The sequence below is a fragment of the Thermobia domestica genome, chromosome 5, assembly GCF_964235325.1.
Source record: "Thermobia domestica chromosome 5, izTheDome1.hap1.1, whole genome shotgun sequence".
In the NCBI taxonomy this organism is placed as follows: Eukaryota; Metazoa; Arthropoda; class Insecta; order Zygentoma; family Lepismatidae; genus Thermobia; species Thermobia domestica.
In genome coordinates, this window is record NC_137458.1 from 138,287,254 (window position 1) to 138,303,961 (window position 16,708).

At 34.6% G+C, this 16,708-nt stretch overlaps 1 protein-coding gene across 1 annotated transcript in view; it reads right to left on the minus strand.

Moving 5' to 3' along the window:
• kek2 (leucine-rich repeat, immunoglobulin-like domain-containing kekkon 2 protein) overlaps window positions 1-16,708 on the minus strand; it is a 939,728-nt gene that overhangs the window by 162,139 nt on the left and 760,881 nt on the right. The window contains exon 3 of the mRNA XM_081759132.1: window positions 14,322-14,384. The gene's annotated coding sequence lies outside the window, so the exon portion shown is untranslated. The remainder of the gene's footprint in view (window positions 1-14,321; window positions 14,385-16,708) is intronic.

Below are 16,708 nucleotides of genomic sequence, written 5' to 3' on the forward strand. Positions count from 1 at the left end.
TTCTAATTTTATTCTCTCTTTCTCTCTTTGTTTTTAATGAGTAAATTACGAATGGAAAACGACTGAAAACAAAAGAGCTGTACATTTTCAACATTCAATTTCTAGACTGCGATAGACCATGAAAGGAAACTAATTATCTGTTATGCGATTGAGAATGTCTTTTCTAAAGCGTCAAAATCGTTTAAATTTATTTTTGTAGTTTGTGCCAAATCCAGAGTCTTTGATTTATTTTGTGTCCAAAAGAAAAAAATCTATACTGGTATTATATACGTGACATAACCAGTAAATTCGCATAATAAGTTAATTCGTGACATATTGAGCATAAATTGTTCATCTGTTTACATTGGAGTAATAAATAATAACTGAATCCACAGACGATTTGTTTTCAATGTTTGGCCTATTTTCGAGCTGGTTTCAGAGAAGTAGGAGGCACAGTGGCTCGATGATAGAGCACTTACCTCTGGTGTGTGGAGTTCCTAGTTCGATCCCCGACCAAGCAAGTTTGTGGTGGATAACATTATACTCGTGGATCTTCTCGATGTACTCCCGTTTCCCCCCATTTTCTCATTCCACCAATTTTTTCCATCATCATTCACTTGCTTTAATCATCGTCTCCTTAGCTTAAGAAGTATAATCGTGTTATGTTAAACTCAAAGAGTTCATTTCATTTTGTTTCGTTTCGGATAAATAGTTATTACAAAACATCGTCATCGCTTCAAGTGTAGTCAGGCACATATTCAAGGAAGACCAGCTATCCAACCTAGCTGGACTGTAGTCTAAGTTATACGGCCGTATATGCCGTACACCTTCTGCTTGATGTTTTGGAAGTGCCATCAGTCAGCAAATAGCGAGTTTGCATTGAGTACACTTTTTGTTGCTACCAATTATTGTAAGCAACTTGTTCATTCCGTACAATAAGAAAACTCTACTTTTTCAACAACAACAACAACAACAAAAAAGTCGATCATTTCATTTATACCAGGAGTTTGAAAAACGGGTTTTTGTTAGACTTTTTCATAACTTGACTTTTCTGACTCACAACCTTTTCAAAACTACTGATTCATTGTATATCTTCTGATGCAAAATAAATATGTGTATCTTCAAGATGTGTATATCTTCTAGTTCATGGTCCTATAGTACTTTGGCATAGTTTTTATTCATTTATTTTTTAATCGGTTCATGTCTGTAGCGGTGACTATATCAACTTATATTTTATCCTATTCTTAGCCAGCATTCAGTCGATCATGCGAAGAAATTCGTTTTTTTCCCCATTATTCTATGATCACAAGAGAGAGACAGAGAATATGTGTTTATATGTTTATATGAGAGAGAGGGAGAGAGAGAGAAAGAAAGAAAGAAAGAAAGAAAGAAAGAAAAATTAGAAATATCACATTAGCTCTATCTCTATCAAAATTCGTGTTGTTTTGATGAGTGAATTTCAGTACGAATGCTTTTTTAGACGTAATATTCTTATTTTCACGCAACTCCTCACCACAATTTTCTTAATTCTTTGTGGTAAATTGGACGCGATTTTCTTTGTTCCTTCTTATCGTGGATTGGTTCTTTCTGCATACCGACATCCACTTGTGTTATTAATGTAGCGAATATGTTTAAAGAGTATCAATTTTTGACTTTTGATTGCTATTTAAACGGCATTTATTATTGTTTTTTTCTATGTCCAGTGATTTAGAAATTAGCTACTGCATTAGGGAAATCAAAGCCTGATCTATGTAATATTTTACGCGCTAAGAAACAGATCAAGATCTATACTATGCAAACCTTTATCCCGTTCGGATGAATTCGATGTATTGGTTTTTGTTTGGAAAGCATGACTCAAAATTTGACCGAACATAACTCGGTAATCATAAGCCTGCACAACAATATTACATGATCTTGTATAGTAGAACAGTCTATTACAATGTCAACTTTGATCCTGATAGGATGAGTTAGATTTGAACTTACGTCCTTAATTTTCCAGGGAAAACAAATGAAGGATGAAGCTAGATTCGGCTGAAAAGATTTCTCTTCATTTGAGATTATTTTAGGGTTACATACGTGCATTCATTTATTTTGTATTCATTCATTCATTTCATGTTGTGTAGTATTTTTATGTCACTCTAACTTTCCAAAATAACCAGATTTTCTTTTATTTGTTTCACGTAATTATCTTTTAATATTTAACACAAATCAGGATTAGGGGCATTGATTGTCTCTTGAATGGGTCACATTTTTGATAACTGAACTTATTGTAGAAGCATTGGTATTCCTTCAAAACCTGTGAAAGTTCATGCAAGAACTTACTAGTATATTACAAGTCAAAAAGAAGACTGTTTTTGTAATATAATAATAATAATAATAATAATAATAATAATAATAATAATAATAATAATAATAATAATAATAATAATAATAATAATAATAATAAATACATTTGGCCCCGTTTGCATTTTTCTCGGGACAATTTCGTTAAAAGCGGAACGTCTATTCACTCTAATGTAATACATATACCATTTACGGGGCCCCATTTGTATTAAAATTCCCAGTACCTGAGAGTTTGCAGAGTTTTTATAGTCGCCACTAATAGTTATTAACTGCACAGGGGGCAACCGTGTCACAGGAGAGGAACATAATATGCACAGGTGAAAAAACATATAGGTGTAAAAAAAAAAAAAAAAAAAAAAAAAACCAAGAAGATATAGAGGGTTCCAACTCTAAGAAATAATACCAAGTTGTCAGGCTGAAGTTAGTTCTCAACAATACAAAAATAAATGCAGATTTATTGATTTCATTTATAATAGGACGATGAGTATATATATATATAAGATAGGATTAGAAGATAAAGTAATTAAAATTGCTTAGTAAATATGCTTGTTTTAAAAATACATAGGATTTTGGTAGCTCAAGTCTGCTTTGTTAATTGTTCTTTGTTGTTTCTATTTTCCGTTTCCTGGTGTGCTATGGTTTTGTCCCTCCCCATCATTGTCCTTTCTCCTTAATTTCGTCTTTCCATTTTCCTTTAATTAAACATAAATAAAAATGATCAAAAAAGGCTGAAAAAAATAAGTTGGGATGATGACAGCCCGTTTCGGTTATAATCTTCAGGTGCCGAAATTAACAGGTGCGTCTGAGCAAAATAATAATAATAATAATAATAATAATAATAATAATAATAATAATAATAATAATAATAATAATAATAATAATAATAATAAAGTAGCCACTAGGTGTACATTAAGTGACAAATTTCTGGTTATATTTTGAAATCAAGCAAAATATTTCCTTTAGGTTTCAAATGTTTCTTCACTACCGTGAAATTAAACTACCGCTAATTTTAGAGTTATTCTGTCATATCTTCAAAACAAATAAAAATATTCGAAAAGCAGAAACGTAGTGAAATAGACAATACGATCTTACATGTGATACCGTTATCACAACTCATCTATCTGATTTCGATTTGCAACTGTAGATAGCTTTAGCATTTTTTTTTTTTTTTTTTTTTTTTTTTTGCGGGTTTTGTAAATAGCGACATACCAAAAGCAGATAGGTGAATTGTGGTAAAGGTATCAAATGTAAGATCGTATTGTCTAGTTCATTACGTTTCTACTTTTCGAATATTTTTTTTTATTTGTTTTGAAGATATTACAGAAAAACTCTAAAATTAGCGGTAGTTTAATTTCCCTGTAGTGAAGACCCTTAAGCATATCGAAAAGATAAGGTGCTTCATTTAAAACATACGGTAATTTGCCCTTCAGAAACCGTTTACCCGAAGGAAATATGATTTTTATGTCGTACACATTTTAAGCAATATTCCCTGTGCTTGATGCGAATTCAAAATCTGTAATCTGCATCTTATAGTTGCAAAACGTGTTAAATAAAAAGTACCAGTTCTTTCACTTACTGACTAATAAAAATAAAATTTAAATCTTAGACTTACAATATTAAAAAAGGATAGAAAAAACATTTCAATGAAAATGGACAAGATGGTTGAATGGTTTCCTGTACATTCGAGTTTAACTTTTGATCTTGTTAACGTGTTTTGCAATTCGACTACTTAGCTTACGACCTCTATTTATAAAATGGTAAGTGCTTAGGGTCTTGAAAGCTTCTAAGTGCCGAAAATATAAACCATGCTGAACAATGCATGGATTTACCTTTCGTCATGATGGATACAATCTTTCGCATAGTAACCTTAGTTCAATAAGCTCCAACAATCTCGTTGGCATTCTTGCTTAACAACCATGGGCGCCCGAAAGGAGGCCCGCCCCCTGGCTCACGAAAATGTATTAAATTTCTTAAGATTTTCTTAATACAAATAAAAATACCAAACGTAATATAACAACTAGGGAGATGCCCCCCCCTAAAAATTTCTTCGGGCGTCCATGTTAACAACTACAAGATTCAGGCTCAATCACCACGGCTGACCATTGCGACTAAGATTTATTGCAGAATTTGCCCTCAGTTCCATAGCCGAATGCCGCGGTGCTACTTTAGAACGTAAGCCGCCAATCCTACTTCTTTTGCAATTGTCGTTGACTAATAGTGACCAGGGACGCATGGTAGTGGACGAGTAACGCATGATAATGGCGTCTTCCTTCAACCATCATCTAACACCTAACTTCCGTCAGTGTGCAAGGCATGGGAGGAATTCAAGTACTAACTCGATGTATACGGAGGTCTCATTGAACATTTGTGAACTAAAAAGAGAACTTGATTTGAATTTTGTAACAGATTAGTATTTATTTTTAAAGCCAATACAGCATTTTTAAATTTGATGTTATGTATATATGTACATGAACATAATAGGTATATTATCTTCAGCATTACCTATTTCGAACTATAGAGTTTTCATTCAAATACGATTAGCCGTATTTACACTATACTATTGTTAGTTTTCAAAACAAATGAAGACTTCACAGGTTCAGTATTATGGTATTTGTGCTTATCAGTATTATGGTATCAGTATTATGGTATTATGCTAGATAGATAGATAGATAGATAGATAGATAGATAGATAGATAGATAGATATAAATAGATAGATAGATATAGATATACTCAGGGCCGGTTCCAGGATTTTCTCAGGGGGTTGCATCATAACTACCAACATAACCAGTCTCATTGAAACTGTTCAAAGTGATATGTGACAACATTCTTTACACCTGATACATAGAACGGAAAGGGGAGAGGTATTTTAAAGAAGGTCGCAAGTGATATGAAGGTAAAACTGTTCTCTCTTCCTACCTTCTGTTTTCTTCTCTATTTGACAAATGTTATATTGCTTCGCTTGGTGAATCCTTTTCCTTCAAATTTCAGAAAATCGCCTTAAACTATGGCTTTTCCAAACCCCTCTTTCTTTTAAGCCCCAAACGGAAACATGACGCAGGAAGTTTAGGAAAGTGTTGCTATTTTCAGTGCTAGCTTCTCCTTTTAGATAGTGTATACTTAGAACGATGGGTGGAGTGCACGTGAACCGGTGTACCCCCTAAATCCGACGCTGTATATACTACCTGTATTTATTCAAACATAGTGTTTTCAGTATTAAGGCTCAACCAACGTTAAAATAAATTTGAAAGTTGTCTTATTCTTTCCATAAGATAAACTAACGTCAATGAATCTTTTTTCTCTAACTTTAAAATGGTAAAAATATACATGCAGGAGAAAATATAAGAAAAAATAATGGTAATAGAAAAAAATAAAATATATAGCTGAGAGTCATTTTATTCCCACTTTATTACCATATTTAATAGTAACAAAGTAATAGAAAAAAAAGAGAAATATATGGTAAAACCGTCAAGAAGAAACGAAAAGCATGCAAAAAGAAAGAACGTTTAATTCAAGAGAGATATGATACAGCGAGAAATAAGAGGGAGATACGGGGTAATTCAAAAAAATAAAATTTCCCAGTTCGCTGTCGAGAGTACGACTAGTAGTATAGAAGGGGTGGGAGGAGAATAAAAAAATAAAAACTGTTAAGACCGAGGGTGCGATGTGAAAATCAGGTTGGCAGGGCAGCAAGAGGGGAGGTGTAGGGTAGATAGGTAGTTACCAAGACTTCAATCTCAGTTAGTTTCCCACAAAGGAAAATCAGAACGAAGGGGGTAGTAGACGGGATTTTAACATTCTCGCTTCAAGGTAGTAGAAGGAGAATATTAGGAGGGAAAAAATAGGTGAAAAAGATTTTTCTTCTGCTGCTTAAAAAAAAAAAAAAAAAAAAAAAAGGAGCAAGAAATTCTAGCGAAATGAAATGAGGCGGTTCTCGGACATTTTATCTTCAGATGCAGTACAGAGAGACACATCTCACACCCTTAGCAGTCTTTTTTCTCTCTCTTTTTCTTTTCCTCCCTATCTCTCTCATAGTTTCTTTTTATTATCTTTCGTTTCTTTTTACACCTTATTCTCTTCAAGTCTCTCATTTCTTATGTTTCCTTTTATCCTCGGCTTTATTCTTTGTCAATATTTTTGGCTTTAAGTAGTGATGAGCGCAAGAGTCTTGGTCTTGCAGTTTTAGCAAGAGTCTTGCATGCAAGACCAAGACCAAGACCAAGACCAAGACCAGGAATCCCGATGCAAGACCAAGACCAAGACCAAGGGGTGCAAGACCAAGACCAAGACCAAGACCATACCTGCAAGACCAAGACCAAGACCAAGACTCTTGCGCAAGAGTCTTGCACAAGTACCAACACTACTTGATTTTTTTATAGAATGTAAAAAGGAAGGGGAAAAATCATTACATCTTTCACGTGAACTTCTTGGCTCCAGTAAAAATACCGCCGGAGTGAATGTGTTCCCAGTTGTTTATGCAATCCATGTGAGTCGATCTGCTCCTGTAACATATAGCTACAGTGTGTCGTTTTTTGAATCGGTTGTTCACGAGACGACCGACAGCATAATTCTATGAATTGTTACAAGCTATAATAACTTCAGTGTCTGATTTACTTTGGTCATCATTTGATCATTCACGACGGCCCATGATTGGATTTTGGGAAATCATATGAAGAATAGTTGTGTCCATAAGAAGTGGATAAGCAAAAATAAACTAGAGCATGTTATAGACACGGTAGCTCAGTGGCAGAGCGTTCACCTCTGGTACATGGGGCCCTGGTTCGATCGCAGCTTGCGCTATGTGAGCTTTTTTGGTGAACAAACACCCTGTGCGTGGATTTTCCCGTTTCCTCGTACTTTCTTCAATCCACCATTTCTCATCATCACTGTTTCCCTTAGCCTTAGTGTTATAATCGTGGGACGTTAAAGTAGATATGTAATTTCATTTCAAAAGCATATTAATGGTGTTCTTCTTCCAAAACTAACGGGAAATGTAGCATTGAACATCGGCAATTCCGTACACCATAGGTGCCGACTACATGGGTATGGCCTTGGCTCTGAGGTTCAAGCATCCGTTGGAAATTTTTAATGTGTACTTATAAAATTAATATTGAAATAACATTTTCATGACATTGACAAAAACTTAGCGCATGTGACCGCAAGTTTGATTTCATAGGTGGTTGCTTATACGTTGAATAATTGTTTATCAATATAACTTATAGCCCCCTTAGGTATACGGCATATCTAGGATTCAACGATATAACATTATACAACAATAAATAATCTATATTCACAACTGAGAGTGATTTCGTACTTATTTCAAATAACTTGAAGTTTGATGCCGTTATTATGTATTTCTAATACAGGTCAAAAGTATTTATATAAATTGAGTTTACACAAAAGACATAGACAGTTGAGTCATTTTCAGTTTTCACTCAAATTATTCTAAAATATTGGGGCCGCAGTGGCTCAGTGGTAGAGCGTTCAGCTCTGGTGTTTGGTATCCCGCGCTCGATCCCAGCCCCCGCCAAGTGTATTTGTGGTGGACAAACACCGTGTGCGTGGGTTTCCTCGGGGTTCTCCTGTTTCCTCTCACTTTCTTCTTTCCACCATTTTCATTTTTCATCATCACCGTCTCCTTTAGCCTAGCCGGCATAATCGTAGGACGTAAAACTCACAAATTTAATTTCATTTCATATTCTAAAATATTAAGAGGTTTAATTATTATTATTTTAATTTTTTTTCTCTTTTTTGGTCAATATTGCAAAACATATCATCATCGTCATAATAATAGCTATTCTGCCATTATTGGCAGGTCACTTGATGCAGCTGAGAAGCTTCGATGATTGTGGTTCTCAGCTAGTCTCTTCGTCTTAACGTAGCAATTTTCTGTCTTAATATCTTTCTTCAACTACAATCTCCTTCGCCCCTTCCCTCTAGCACGTCCCTCATAATACAGTTCCTCCTCAGCGAATGACCTCCTCTTCATTACATCTAAAATTCATCTTTTCTCCCCTACTGCTACTATTTCTAAAACCTTCGCATTCGTTTTCCGTTCAACCCAGCTGATTCTCTCCTCTTTTCTCCATGCCCACATTTTGAAAGTCTAACTGTTTCATCGTTTCTGCGTATGTTCTTATTTCTGCCCCATATAGTACATATTAGAATCAGTAAAACAAAATTTCAATATTTAATTGGGAGTTTGTTCAATAAAAAGATGAGCTAATCGTGGTAGGAAAGAAAAAAATCTGACGCCTTTAGAGTGTAAAAATAATTTTGCAATTTATGGTATTTCAGTAATCTGTGCCGTCTTGGTTTTCTTTCATGCGTCTCACTGTCAGGGATAGCCTCCCCAGTTTGGGAACCAGTTGAGTATTGGATCTGTTAAAACATATAAAAATATTACGAAATGTTGTGATTTATCTTATAAGTAGTGAAGCGTGATCACCCATTGAAAAAAAAAAGTAAAGGTCATCGCCTATGTTGTACAGTATCATCACACTTACACAAAGGTAAAATAGGCCCTATATTACATTTAGAAACATACATTGTATTTCCCTCACTATTGACGCAATGTAGAATTTATTATCCCTTATATCCAGAGTAAAATTTACTTATGAAAATCATAGATTTCTTAAAAGCAAAACTTGCAAGACTCTTGCAAGCAAGACCAAGACTGGGTGTGCAAGACCAAGACCAAGACCAAGACTAGGTGTGCAAGACCAAGACCAAGACCAAGACCGAGGGTTCCACTGCAAGACCAAGACCAAGACCGCATGTGCAAGACCAAGACCAAGACCAAGACCACCCGGGTCTTGGTCTTGGTCTTGCATTTGCTCATCACTAGCTTTAAGGTGTCCCTCTTGTACTTGAAAATATGAGGGAAAGAACTATGAAACGAAAATACTTCGAAAAGGAAGTATGTGATAGGTAAAAAAAAAACGGAGAATGTCATTTAGAAAATTTAAGGAAAGGAAGAAACTAACGTAAGAAAAAAAAACAAGGAAAGTAATTTGCTAAACGTTCTTTTCGTCACTTTATTTTAACACCATCTTTCGTTCCATTCTATCTTTTCTTATACACCATAATCTCACCGCTCTATGTTAAGACTATATGATCTCTAAAATTGAGTTTGTCCTCTCCTATTTTTATGCTACTTATTTCCTATTTTTTTTTTTTAAAAAAAAAAAGATCTGTCTTTCTTCATGGAATGACCTCTCTATCTTCATTTTTCTTTTGTATTCACGATTGACTTAACTTTTAGTATCCCCGAATGGTCTTTCAAGCGCTTTTCTTATCTTTCTTTTTTAATCATATTACTTTTATTGTATTAGATACCTCTTCTGCTTTGTGATTTACTTTTTAAACATTTCTTTAGATATTATCTTTTAGTCTTCCAAGTGTATTAACTAACTGTTTCAAGATTATCTTATTTTTAGTTCTTTATTTACTAACTTTTGTGCAGTTATAAACAATTCAGTAGCTAAATATAACCATTTACAAATGTTTTACCTCTCGCCAGTGGCGAATCTACCCCGAAGCCGGGGAGGGCTAAAGCATCGAGGTTTTCTGAATGACAAAAATAATTTGTTATTATTTATGTATTTTTGAAAGTTCATAGTAAACTCATGATATACCTAGTCTGGGTTCTGGCTGCCTCCCCCGTTTTTATATTCTAGATCCGTCACTGCTTTTCGCCAACTTCTGTTATTTCCTTAGCTCTATAATTTATTGTAGGAGAATACAGAAGTAGTGTTAAGCAAGAGATAAGATGAAATGAGAAATAAGGTTTCTGAAGTAGTCTCTCTGATTTCATTTTCGTAGAAATCATGTGTTGTCTCGATTTTCAATTCCCGAAAACTCGTCTCGTCTCGTTTCGCAAATGTTTATATTGTGCGTGATTTTTTCTTGAGTTTTTCTAAAAGTTATCAAAATCCTTCCGCCTCCGCGTCACAAGATGGTCACGAAGAGAATGATGTAACATTTAAAAAAAAAATAACAAAATAGGTATTCTTGGACTATACTATGCAAGACTTGTGTATTTTCAAAAGTTGATGAATGCACTTTCTTGTGTTTGTATACAATATGCAACCAATCAATTTATCAATTTATATTTGCAGTTTTTATACTATGAATCATATTATACTAAAACTGGTTTGTTATCTAAGAACTCTTGTTTTCTAAAGAGACTCATGAAATTTCACATCTCGAAAAGAAAACGAAAATTGACATATTTTTTCGTCTCGTCTCGAATTTGAAAAGGTACTTCTCGTCTAGTATTTTTCGAGACAAGACGAGAAATTTCTCCTCTCGTGCTCAACAACAATGGCAAAAAATTTGTCTATTAAGTTTGAAAAGTAGTGTTCTTTTAATATTCTAATTTTACTTATTTTTTCTTTGGATATACTTAAATGTATTGTGAATTGTAAAAATATACTTTGCGCTATAAAAAAAAATAATATTACTCGAAATAAATTCAATCTTCAAATACAGTATTGCTCCAGGAATTCGAACACTTTTGAACACTAAAGAAACATTCTATAAAAGTTTAATCTCGAATATGAACGCAGCTTCGGTATCCAAACGTCCAGCATGTGTTTCGTTTATGTTCGTGAACATGTTTTCCTGAAACTTATTCTGAACAGATGAGGTATTGATTTGTCACTTTCTTTTTCCTTAAAATTATGAAAGTTAATTAGTAAATTGATTTTATTTTCTGTTTACAGTACCAGAAGCTTAGTAAAAGTATTAACGAGAACAACAGGTCGATTACAATATTACATCTGGACTTACTACTCCTTTATATTGAAGAACTCGTACATAATGGGATGTAAGGGGTGCTCCCTTGTGAGTAATATATATTGCTCACAGTCCAAATGCCAACTTCACTTCCTCACAGTGCATCCTGGAAACTGCGTTCATTGTAATGCATGCTAACGAGACTCTGGCGAGTGCTGACACCAGAACAATCATGATATAATGAGAGAGTGGCGTGGGGACTATATTCTTGATGATGTTTCTTTTGTACGTTGTGTTTACAACAGTCCGTGTTTTGAGCAGTCGTGTTGATCGTGATGGTGACAAATAACCTCGATGTTGACGTCCTCATTAAATATCAATCAATCAGTCAATATAGATACTATATTTCAAAACAAGGATTTAATACAAATTTAAAGAAAACTGATTTATCTGATAAAACATGAAAGTTACAGCGTACTTCAAAGTAAAGATAATAATAATACCCTTTCGTATAAATCTATGGAGCAAAAGCAAAAGATTATGCAGGTGCTCAACCCTATAAAATATTTTACGTATGTATACATGATATAAACTGTAAAAATGAAACCATTGTTCCTAATTGTAGCTCAAAAAGCCGTAAATGCTAACAAATATAAATCTCACTACAAATTGAAAGCAGAAGCAATAGCCTACACCTAGTATTCATATCGGACAATTGATTTTCATTCTTCCTTTCTTCTTCTTCTTTTTTTCAATATTGTATGCGATGGTCTTCGTTTGATAACATCTTCCAATAACCAAATCTCTTGAGAAAACTCGTTCTGAAGGTAACCGCATGATCTCAAATGTATTGAACCACCTCTGTTGTGTTATGTAGATGTCAACTCAACTCTTCAAAGTAGGTGTTACTGTATTACTTTTTTTTCTTCTTTTTTGACTGGCAACACACTATATACACTGAGAATTACGTATGTGGCGTACGTAGAAACGTACTTTACATGCGTATTTCTTGTAGTTTTTGGACTTAACGTATTTCCTACAGCAAACGTATAACTGAAAACGTATGTTCTATACGTACTTTCCGAATAAGTGTTCCGAATAAATGTACCTTCCGTACGAAAGAAAGGACTGTATACAGGGGGCCAGGATCTCACATGTAACATACGTAAACGTACGTAACATACAGAAAACTGTAAGATGTCACACATCCTGCAGCGGCATATCTAACATCTAAGCGGGAAAAAGGCAGTACGCATGTAGCATCTGGGTAATGTATACTCCTTACAGATTTTCGTAGTAAATATCAGAATTCCGTATATTTGTCCAATATGCTGCTGTCCGGATAACGGATTTTTCTCAGTGAGAACGCTCACGACATGGTGATACACGTGAGCTTTTAAAAATACATAATGTTGTAAGACTATACATATTATAATGGTAATAACAGTTTATGATAAATAAATTTCTATATAATTTTATCTAAGTATCTACACTGGAATGAGTACTAATGCTGCCGTTGTACAAGAATTCACTTTAACTTATTATTAAACGCTTCATGCTAAAAAAATAAAATAAAATAAACAAATAAATAAACTGTCGTAAAGACACTGGAGAAAATCACGTGAAATATATATATATATATATATATGTAAGGGATATAGATAGCCACCATTATCCGTTAAGATGTTAAAGGACTGACGTCCTTTAAAAAAATAAGCTTGATAATCCTTCTACCCACCTATTGCACAAGACAACAGGATTCAAAAATTCACTTAGATATTTGGGGTGTGGAACATAGCTATAGCCACTGCGAAAGTTATCTTTACCCACTGTGATATTAACAGATTGTCTTCATTCACAATCTCATACGAAATAATCACTCTAGCCATCTACTGCGAAAGACACAATTCAAAAATTTTCATGAAATATGGACTATAGATAGCTACCATCAGAGTTGCGTTATCTGTTTATACAAACGGATTGATTCTATTAACGAATTCGGCCAAGATAATTCTTCTAGCAAAGTTTGCTTGTATGGGATATTGTCTATAGATAGCTACCGTTTGCGTTGCGTTATCTGTTTATATAAACGGATTGACTCGGCCAAGATAATTCTTCTAGCAAAGTTTGCTTGTATGGGATATTGTCTATAGATAGCGACCGTTAGCGTTTGCGTTATCTGTTTATATAAACGGATTGACTTGGCCAAGATAATTCTTCTAGCTAAGTTTGCTTGTATGGGATATTGTCTATAGATAGCTACCGTTAGCGTTGCGTTATCTGTTTATATAAACAGATTGACTTGGTCACGATAATTCTTCTAGCTAAGTTTGCTTGTATGGGATATTGTCTATAGATAGCTACCATTAGCGTTGCGTTATCTGTTAATACAAACGGATTGGATTGACTCTGTTAACGAGTTCGGCTTTGATTACCGTTATGCTCCAATTAGTGAGGTGATATTTCTGGCTGTTTTGCAAACATAAAGCGTTACGTTCAGTTCTTCTGACTATTGTTGGAAAATAACGGTAGAGTCTTCAGTAGTAGTAATATGCTTCTTATGCAGGACGGTACTTACCCGTATTCATAAGTTCAAAATTCAATAAATACTCATTGTGGCATTTGGAGTTTCTTGGTCTATAGCGCCGAAAGAATCGCCATGCATTATATAATCTGCGATGCCCTGCACGTTACACTCATGAGCTATTTTTGGGGAGCATGATTTTTCAATTGGAAATGTTATCATTGAACTTTAATTATACAAAAATTACGCTTATAAGAACGGAAGAAATTTCGAAATTGAATCAAATTTCATCTCAAAACAGTTGCTTTGTTATAACAAACTCCTTTATCAGCTACTTTTATTCAGAGGGGTAGGTGAATAATAGTAAAGTTAATGGGGACTATTAACAAGCACTTTTTGGGAAGGGGGATATGCACCTCTGTATATAATTCAAACTTTACGTTTAAGAGTAAGAATTTGATTGAGTTTAAAAAGAAAATCAAAGAACCTCAACGTTCCAAATTTTACTTTGACTTCCAGTTGCCAAGGATTAAGAGCCCTCTTCCCTTCTTACCTGCAATTCCGCTTACTAAAACCAATACCATTAATGTATCTCGACAACAAATAAGTGGAATTCAAAGCTGAACATAGATGACACTTAATTCATGTAACACAAATATAGCGAATATCTGTGGCTATTCCTTCCTAACTATTAACAATCCAATTTGATAATATCATAAATAAAATACTTATACTTACATAAATGAAATTTCAGCAGTTGTTCTATTACAATTCTCTACGAATCTTCTTTTTCTGTTAGTCCTGGAAGAAAGAAAACAAAAAGTGGATATATTATTGGTCATAACTAATTGAGGTTCTAATTTTTGGATAATTACACATTCTGACTGAATTTTTTATTTATAGATATACCATCTTCACTTGACATCTAGTCTTACATTCCAAGCGCTGCTATCGGCTGAAGGAATTCCACTCCCTTTCGCTAAAGCTTTCTCTCTTAACAATAGCCTGTGGCGTGGGAGAACCGGGTTCGATTCCCGGCGGGAGCTCATGTGGTTCGGATTCCACGCTAATCAGTAGGTCCACGTCTCATATAGCCTCGCTGCTGAGAGTGACGCTAAACTAAAATCAATCAATCAATCTCTTAGCAATAGCTGAACCTTTATTGGCTCAATTCGTAGGTGTGTCGAGGGTGTAAGCTTTAGTTCCCATTTTTTGCCACGGGTCAAGGCATTTTGGCAGCACTATAGTATTGTGGTGTTCCCGAAGGATGTGTTTCGTACATTCTGTTCGTAGTTGACGTTTTACAATTATGCGGATAACATCTTTCCGTTTCTATTTGCAAATGGTAATACAATTCTAGTATGTAGTAAAACCATCGATAATATTAATACCTTCTTCAGGACGCTCTGAATTATTTATGTAAACATAAATTAGGATAGTTCATTCTTTTTATTTTTCTCTTGCAATTACTTTTACCGCACATTTGAAAGAAAGTTGTAAGGATATAACGTTGAGAATGGATATATGATCATGTATAGAATTTCCTCACTTACGTTTCAAGTGGTTTCCTGTTTGCAGCAAATGAACCAAGAATTAGTTAAGGACCCAGAATATTTTAAGCTACATTTCTTCTATCCTTGTGAACCTTGAATTCAATTGTATGCAATAATGCTGTTCAAATTCGAATAATGAAATCTTCGATTTGAACAAAATTCTTCATCATGGGGCCGCGGTGGCTGTGATAGAGCGTTCATCTCTGGTGCTAGGGGTTCCGGGTTCTATCCCAGCCCCCACTAAGTGAACTTTGTGGTGGACAAACACCGTGTGCGTGGGCTTCCTCGGGGTTCTCCCGTTTCCTCCCACTTTCTTCATTCCATCATTTTCATAAATTTCTCATCATCACCGTCTCCTTTAGCCTAGCCGGCATAAACGTGGGACTAAAATTCAATAATTTCATTTCATTTCATTTCAAATTTCTTCATTCGAATAAATGTTCCAACAATTTTTCGAAACACTAGCCAACAGTGAAAATGTAACTTGAATGAAATGAATGTTTGTTTTGGTTTGGTTCTAAATGACAGAAGTCATTATATAAAAAATGTGGACTCTATTTAAATAATGTTACACATTAGCTTCAATTTTTACACAAAAATTGGTCCAGTGCCACCACAAGTCCGCTTTCATGGCCTTACACACCGCCATCGACACACACACTCCCTCTCTTCTTTCTTTTCAGTGTTACCAGATCTTATGTTCTAATAATAGCTAACTTAAACTAAAATTACTAAAATATATAAAACCCAACATGCCCCCGCCCTTGAAATCTTCACTTCAACATATACTTACATATAATAATTACAATACAATTTTCGATTCATTCAATTGTTCAAAAGGCAAGATCGAGACTTTTACAATAGGCCTCTTACATTCTCCTTGCGCAGTGCGTACAGTTATCACACGTACCAATCCATCTGTTCCCATATGAACCTTTGTGATCCTACCTAGTTTCCATTGCTGCGGTGGCAAATGATCATCCTTCAGCAAAACCATGCTACCAACCTTCAAATTTTCTTTTTGTAACAACCATTTAGGCCTCTGTTGTAACCTTGACAAATATTCCAATCGCCACCGTTTCCAGAATGTTTGAACCAAACTTTGAACACGTTTCCACCTAGATATCAAACTTATCCTACCTACTGTACAATCTTCGCTGGGTACAGCTAATAATGCCTGTCCAACCAAAAAATGATCTGGTGTCAATACATGCAAATCATTAGGGTCACTAGACTGGAGTCAAAGGCCTAGAGTTTAAACATGCCTCAATTTGAGTTAACACTGTATACAATTCCTCGAATGTTAACTTTACACTACCAACAATACATTTTAAGTGATATTTTACTGATTTTACACCTGCTTCCCAGAGTCCACCAAAATGACTAGCTGTAGGAGGATTGAAATGCCATTCAATACCTTGACTATTAACAAATTCTGATAACTTTTCCTTATGTTGTGTATCTAACATAAATTTCAATAATCTTTTTAACTCTACATTGGCACCGACAAAATTGCTACCGCAGTCAGTTTATACATGTAATGGTTTTCCTCTACGCGATACAAATCTTCGT